Source organism: Prosopis cineraria, unplaced genomic scaffold, assembly GCF_029017545.1.
Source record: "Prosopis cineraria cultivar Desert tree isolate PC_DT_omini unplaced genomic scaffold, ASM2901754v1 PC3, whole genome shotgun sequence".
Lineage (NCBI taxonomy): Eukaryota > Viridiplantae > Streptophyta > Magnoliopsida > Fabales > Fabaceae > Prosopis > Prosopis cineraria.
Genome location: NW_026555334.1, coordinates 10,937,849 through 10,946,305, shown reverse-complemented (window position 1 = coordinate 10,946,305; position 8,457 = coordinate 10,937,849). Strand labels below are relative to the sequence as shown.

The 8,457-nt window shown below is 33.2% G+C and overlaps 1 pseudogene; it reads right to left on the bottom strand.

Annotated features, from left to right (window-relative positions):
* Positions 1-3,762: 3,762 nt before the first annotated feature.
* Positions 3,763-7,888, bottom strand: LOC129305067 (G-type lectin S-receptor-like serine/threonine-protein kinase B120; annotated as a pseudogene).
* Positions 7,889-8,457: the final 569 nt, after the last annotated feature.

The following is an 8,457-nucleotide window of genomic DNA, read 5'->3' as shown; positions in this document are numbered from 1 at the left end:
TTCTATAATGTACACTTTTAGATTTTATGATTTTTGACCACCGGCCACCAGGGTGCAGAAATTTTATGAGTCTAACATGATCAAATTGTATTTCCTTTTGTAAATTTTCCGTGGCTTTGTACTTAGAAAGAAAAAAACCATGCTTGTTAATTGCATGTGTTGACTCCTTGTTCGTACTCACAACAAATGTATTAGAGAGAAGGGAAGAGATTAATTAGTATTTTGTTTGGTATGATGGAAGGATTTTGGATGGAATTAAAATTAAAATAATAATAGAATTGAATTTTAAAAATGAATTTGGTATAAATATAACATCTAATATAATTTTAATAAATATATACATTTAAAATAGAAAAATATCAAAATGCCCAAAAAAAACCCCTCCTCGCATCTATCTCCCTCCTTTCCACTAAAGACCACGAATTGTTCCCAAAAGAAAAAATACCACTTGTCATTGACAGACAAATAAATTGCAAAAATGAAGAAGCAAAACTAAATCGAAGTGCAAAAATATAGAGCCACATAATGTATTTAAAATGCATCACACCACATCAAAATATTCAGAATTGAAGAACTGAATCTAGGAAGATAGGGTTAAAAAAACAAAGATTGCACCAAACCTTTAGTGCCTGTTTGTACAAGGCTGGGAATCGAATTTTTGTTTTTTTGTTGCTGATAATTGATTTTGAAAAGAAAAGTGGCCAAACACAGAATTGTGATTAATTGATTAAAAAGCTGATAATCACGTTTTGGCATAATCTGAAAACTTCAGCTTCTTCAAATGATTTTTACCCTTGTGAATTAATTATTTTTGACCCACTCTCTCACCTACTCATATCAGCCTCATGAATGTGATATTATAAACATATTATGTAATTTAAATAATATATTTAATTAATCAATTTCGTTAAAATTAATTTTAAAAATATAATATATGAACAGATTACATTATAATATAATTAATTATAATTATAATTTATTTAATTATTTTTATACTCAATTATATTTAATTGAAATCCAAACCAGCACTCATCATGGCCACATCGGAGGAAATGCCAGCAGCATAGTAGACCAAGGTCGTAGTCATAGAAGATAGGAAGAGATCGGTCGAAAAAGTGGAGTGGATCAGAGCCAGCAGTGATGGGCCGATGGGCGTGTGACACGTAGGCACAATGTAGGGGCGGTAGACAGGGTTGGCAGGCCCGAAACGGAGAGAAGGATGAGAGACTGAAGGGCAACGATGTCTATCAGAAGCAATTCACAGGAAATGCCAGGATTCTAGCCTTCTTCCTTGAATTTTGATTCTCAACGGAATTCGATTCAATCCTACCAAACATATTTACATGTGGAATTTTTTCCCAATTCCATTTTCCTTATCAGAATTCCAACATGCCAAATACAACTTAAGATTTTTGTGTTTCTGGTTACGAGTAGACTAAGTTGGTTTTACTGCACCCTTCATGACTTTTAACACTCGCGCCCAAACCAATAAACCATTCGAGCTGGCATGTCTTTTCGAGAAAATTGTTCCATACTCCACTTTTCAAAACGAAAGAGAGAATATTACCCTGAAGGTTTCCAATTATTATTGATATTTTGACAAGCCACGCTGGATTTAGCTTTAAACTTGATCCACCAAGGATGGATAAAGCTTCTTGTACTTACATTCTTGAATATATTACCCATTTTGTTGTAGTCGTCCTCGTCATCATCATCATGGTTTCATGCATATTTCAATTCATTTATCTTCTAATTTTTGTTAACTAAGGGTCCTTCTCACTAAAAGATAACTATTGTTGTTATTTTTTTTAATTTTATATATAAGTCACCTTTAGTATATGAAATTCTATTAGTTCTGTCTTAAATAAGTTTTCACCTCTACCTCTTAATGAGGATAAACAAAATTACTTTTAATAATTTTTTCTAATATTTAATATGTGAGGGTAGAAAGGTAAAGATAAATATATAAAATAGTAAAATATCTTATAAATAAAATTAAAATTAATCTTCTCTCTCTTTTTTATAAATAGGATCAAGAAGTATATACAAACTTCAAATGATAATAGTTAATTATTAGTACTGGCATGGCATTAACTCTTGAATTTTTGTTATAACATTAACTCTTGAATATTTAATTACGACAATTAAGATCCTTTTGGTACAATAAGATGCTTAGCCATCTTCAAAATAAAGTATTGATATTTTAATTATTTATATATACTCCCTCTATTTAAAAATATAAAATATTTTTTGAGGAGTTAAATATTAAAAAATGTAAGTCATTTTTAACCTTTTAAAATATAATCGTTGCTTTTTTTTTTAAAGTACTTCTATCAAATAAATTACTTTATGATTTATTTTAAAATAAAACACTCTACTAAATAGAGATAAATATAAAAAAATAAAATCAATTTAAAGACAATTAACTAATTTATTAAAAGTAAAATTTAATTAAAAATATTTTATATTTTTAAAAGAGGCAGTACATATATACTGCTCAAGCTCTCGGCTCAAAAAAAAAAATTATTGCTCATGCTCAAGCTCTCTGTATTTTATTTTCAATCTGTCTTCTTCACCCCCCCCCAAAGTTTTCTTCCGACACAAAATTGTTTTGAAATTCAAATAATATGATTTTTTTTGACTAAATTCAAATAATATGATTGAAATCTTATCGTTTTTGTTCATACAACGTTGTTTCTATATGGTCAAAGGATTGAATGATACCAGCGGCTGGAAAAGGATGCTTGTGAATCATATTTGTTTTCTTAAAAACAAAGGAAAGGCATCGAGACATTATTTTATTCTTTGAAAAGTTGACAAAAAGAGAAATAATGTTCACACCCGAAAAAGAGAAATAATGTTAAGTAGTGATAATAAGGATAAGACTTATATACTAAACTTAATATATTTAATATACTTTTATATTATTAAATCAAGATATGTGAATTTTCATATGTTAATAATATTAATAATAAAAATTTATTATAGATTAATAGATTCAATATCTAAAAAAAATATACACATTTTAATTCAATTAGAAACAAGTACTTTAAATATATATGATTAAGTATATAAATTTTTTCCTAATAATAATACTATAAAATATCATATAATTTTTTTATTTTTTATTTTTATAGGTACTAGAGACATTTTTAAGTCCGAGATCTACCAACTTTTTTTCAATTACCAACAAAATTTACACGAATTTGTAAAATTATTCAAGAAAATGAAAACCATTTGGACCAAAAACTTACAAGGCCCAAGAGGAGGACAACGTCTACTTGCTGTTCCAGTTAGGGATGCTGCCTCCACATTTTTTTTTTTTTTAATTTTTGAATTTTAAGGGTAGGCGCTATACCTGAAGAGTCACGAGATTGAACCCAGAACCTAGTACATGAAGGCACAACGTAGTACCCAAAGGTTTTTGGTTGCTGGCTCCACATTGAACCATGATGTTGTGACAAAAATTAAAAGCAATAAACAAGATGAGCATGCATTTTTTTTATAAAAAAAGAGGTGGGGCCAAACAAAATATCATACACAAATTGAAATTTTAACAATGAACAAGCACTTGATTTAATATCTGTTGAATGCACTGAGTTTAAAATGCATCCAGTAATTTTTTTTTTCCCATTTACAATTAAATCTAAAAGTTCAAGATAGAAAAAAGAATCTGAAATATCAAATTTTTATCTATTAACAAAAGTTTAAACCTAACACCTGAATATCCACACTGCCCATATTTATCTGATATAATTAAAAAAAAAAAAGCCATCTTAGGATTCTATCATTTGCTTTAAAGGGTGGTATGAAACTCTTGCTCTATCTTCCCACAGCCACTGTAACAGTCAAAGCATTTGAGGAAGCATCAAGAGGCTCTTCCACATAGGTATGTTTATCCTCAGAACTCATGCTAATCAGCAGGGGTTGCCTGGGAAATGGAAGAGCCATGGTTTCACTCTCCAACATCAGAACCACTGAAGACATGGTTGGTCTGTGACCTGCACAATCCTGCACACACAGCATCCCTATCTGTATCCATCTCAGAGCTTTTCTTCTTGAAGTTGAATCCCGGATTGTGGGGTCCACAAGCTCCATTCCTCTCTCTTCATTCCACAGATGCCATGCCTACCCACATTCCATTTTGCAATTCAGCATTCACACTGAAGCTAAAGAATTCGTGCATGTTGTATCAATCAAAGAGCACCAAAAAAAAAAAAAATGCATGTCTTACATGTCCTATGAGACTTGAGTCATTTGTATCACGGAAGCTTGTGTTCTTACGGCCACTAACAATTTCAAGCAGTAATACACCAAAACTGTAAACATCAGATTTAACTGAAAATAGACCTTCCATTGCATATTCCGGTGCCATATAACCACTGAAAATAAATATAATGTTATGTGAAGATTAGCATAGGTTATTGTGAGTACATAATTGGAGATACAGGCCAAATGAAAGCATACTTACTATGTGCCAACTACTCTACTTGTATTGGCTTCATTTTGGTTTCCTCCAAATATTCTAGCTAGGCCAAAATCTGAAATTTTTGGATTCATGTTTTCATCCAACAAAATGTTGCTTGCCTTTAGATCACGATGAATGATTCGAAGTCTAGAATCCCGATGCAAATAAAGTAGCCCTCTTGCAATGCCCTCAATGATTTCAAATCGTTTTTTCCAGTCTAATTTTTTCTGCTCAAGTGGGTCTGTGATGATTTTACCAGAAAGGTTAAGAAACATATCAAAGCAAACCAACAACCCTGACAATGACTGGTTAGTGTTTAAATTTTATACATCCTTAACAATATTAAATTGAAAAAGGAACAAATAGGCAAAGCTAACTGAGAAGAAACTTACCAAATAAATAACAATCCAAGCTTTTGTTTGGCAAGTATTCATATACCAGCAACTTCTCCTCCTCATGGATGGAACATCCCAACAGTCTAACCAAATTTCTATGTTGTAATTTGGCTATCAGTAACATCTCATTCTTGAACTCCTCCAATCCTTGGCTTGACCGTCTTGAAAGTCTCTTGACTGCTATTTCTTCTCCCCCTGGAAGCTTTCCCTGGCAATGAAATAAACAATTTCTGAATGAGTTTGTTTGTTCGTTTTTTTCAACCTTGTATTCCTTAAAGGCAAGGCAGATAACTTTTACCTTATAGACAGGACCAAATCCGCCTTGGCCGAGTTTATTGTCTTCTGAGAAACTGTTTGTGGCTTTTGCAATGCAAGTGAAATTGAAGAATGGTAATTCTGGTCCACTTAATTGATTCCCTTCCAAACTAAACTCAGTTGATCCCGAAACATCTATTGAAGACGCTCTACTCTTGTTTGTAACAAATATAGGCACGTCATCATTCGTGCCTCTTGAAGCTGAGGAAATTGGAATTTAGACTACGAACCAATTATGATTCATCTCATATTTAGAAAAGAAAAAAACTTCAAGAAGAACACATGTATTACCTTTACGTTTTCTTTGGAACACACATGCTAGCCACACACAGAGTCCTAAGCAGATTACTCCTGCCACAACTGCTGCTATTATGGCCACCTTAGTCTTTTTATTCACATTACCTGCATTTGCAGACATGAAAAGTCATATTGTAACCATAACCTGATCCTGATCTTCACAGAATCTTGTGAGAAATTTTATGAGATTTAAAGTGGCGGTCTCCTTTTCAGCATCTTGATTGAATAAAACGTTCAGTCATTGATTCATGGCTGAAGAAATTAAAATAGTTATAGGATGAGCTCAACAATGACAAGAAGTACAAATACTGAGTACGATAACAAAATCTTTCCTCACACCAGAGTATGATAGGTGGTGGGGTCATTTCTATATGTAAGGTCTCTATGAGGGATTATTTTTTTTGAGTTTTCTGCACAACACCAGTGGTTTCTTTCCTTTCTTTTACAATAAGGGGCAAAAAAGAAAATTTTGTATAAGAGGATAACAAAAGAAGTTGTAAAGAAGAAACAGCAATAGCAGTTTATCAAGAACTTGACTTGTGAAGCTTGTCTCTAGGTTTTGACGTTTTAACTAGGTTAACATATAGTAGGCCTCCTTTGTATACTTTTATGCCTACTTTGCCAAAGTAGGAGTATTTGACGCTAACCTAAAGAGGAAGAGTGACATGAATTAGGAGACAAACTAAAGTCATAATTTTTTTGCCATCCATCGATTAAAACAAAGATAAAGGGATCTTTCAACTCACCTAATTCAGCAGCAGAAAGGCGGATGAACAACATGTTTCCTCCATTTTCAAAGTGGTCGATATCAACTCCCCATTCCAAATCATGCATCCAATTCCAATAACATAAGCATAAGCCGTGCAGTTACTATTTGAAACACAATGATTCTCACAATTTTCTATGGTGATATCAATGCCAAAGTTACTATCAGCCACCAATTTTACAAAATCTGGCAATTTCATACACTTAAGCATCAAGAATCCATCTTCTGCAACATTTTTGTCCGTGCCATTACTAGCTTTGATCTCATTCTTTAATGAGATTCTCCTTTTACACCCACCTGACCAGTTCCCTTTCTGCCACTGATCCCAATCCTTTGGCTCAAACCCCTTTAAACAACTACAGATAGGTGAAGTGGATAAACTGCAAACCCCAAAATTCCCACACTTGTTATACAGTTCACAATCAGTATAAGGCTCGATTTCCACAGTAATCCACTTTCTCTCACCTTCATCCCAGATGATCTCCCTTTCATTCCCATCCCATCCTATCTGAAATCTTACCTTTTCAGAACTTTTCAATGGATTATATGTTAACCACCTAGTTTGGTCATCATTCACGTTGAGTCTAAAACCATAAAGATAACTGCTTGTCATATTTGACACGCCTGTAAATATTCTACCATCCCAATACCCACTTCTCCATCTCCTTTTGTTTCCTTCCCAAATCACTATCTGTAGTGCTGCCCAAGGATCAAGTCCCATGGTGTAGTTCCCTGGTGAAGGATCATCAGCAGATTTCCAAGACGCAAAAGAACGTACCTCTCCCATTGTTTCATTTACAGGCACAACCATACCTGGTAGAAACGTATCTGTTGGGTGCTCAAAGCTCTGCCATAACTTTCTGTTACTGACGCTACTCGAAAGAATAAGATTTCCGTCGTTCCGGAGAATAGCCTGCGACTTGTTCCTCGGAATTGAGATTGACACGTTACTGGACCAGACTGTGTTGTTTTGCCCGTCGAGGATCACCAAGTTGCCATCGTTGCCAATTGTTATAGCTCCTTCTGTGTCTTTAATGGGGTTTTCTCTGTTTGCAACCCATATCACCGACCGTCCCGGGACGTCGTACCAAATCCCGACGTATCGATGCAAAGAATTTTCCGAACCGAAGAAACCCAACTCGAAATTGAGCCCATTTGATACGACTCTGTCACCATCTCTGATCAACTGGCCATGAGTAATTGAATTGAAAATGGCTGCATGGGAAAACAGAGCAAGAAAACAGAGGATGAAGAAAGAGATAAAGAAAAGCATAAAGAATGGAACAGTGTATGCGCCATCCATGGCCGTTTGTAACAATTAGAAACTAGAAAATATAGAGAGAGCTTGGTGCTGGTGGGTTGGTGGAAATGGAATGAGAATGACATTGGCAAGTAGCATTAAGCAAAGAAGCTTGAACACGCATTGTAGTGTTGTTGGAATCTGACCAAGAAGAGGGTTTGATTTGAAGGTGGTGAAACGCAAATCACATAATCTGAAGCTAATGGGAAAGACGGAAGGAGAGAGAAGTGTGGACTCTGGTTTTAAGGAATGAACAGCAACAGGTGGGGTCCACCCGTCGTTCTGTCTCCTGTGAAGCTTGGTGGTCCGTGGACACGTCCAGGATTAGCCAGCAAACCAGGTGGTTCGAACAAGCGCCTCGATTCGGCTTTGCCAATTCACTTCGATTAATATGCACAAATTTAACAATTTGTAGAAATGTTTTGTCAAATTTTGTATGTAAAGTGACTATCCTTACATTATTCAAAATTACGCAGTTCTGCATAACTTTTTTAATCAATTTAGCTATGATATTTCTTTTTATTAAAAAATATAAAATATTTTTAATCAAATTTACTTGTAATAAAATAGTTATCTATTTTTAAATTAATTTTATTTTTTTATATTTGTTTATAATGAATACTCTATAATAAATATAAAGTCATTATTAATAGGGGTACTTTTAGATAAAAGATAATGATTATACCTTTAAAGATTAAAAATGTTTTATATTTTTTAACATCCAACTTCTCAAAAAATGCCTTATATTTTTTAATGTAGGGAGTAATTATTAATATTAAATATAAAATAATATTTTTTTCAATTTCACTACATTTATATCTTATCCTATTTATAAGTCACTTCTAACATATTTTATGAAACTAAAGAAAACTTTAAACCTCATTAACTTTGTTTTAAAATTTATAAATTTTCACTT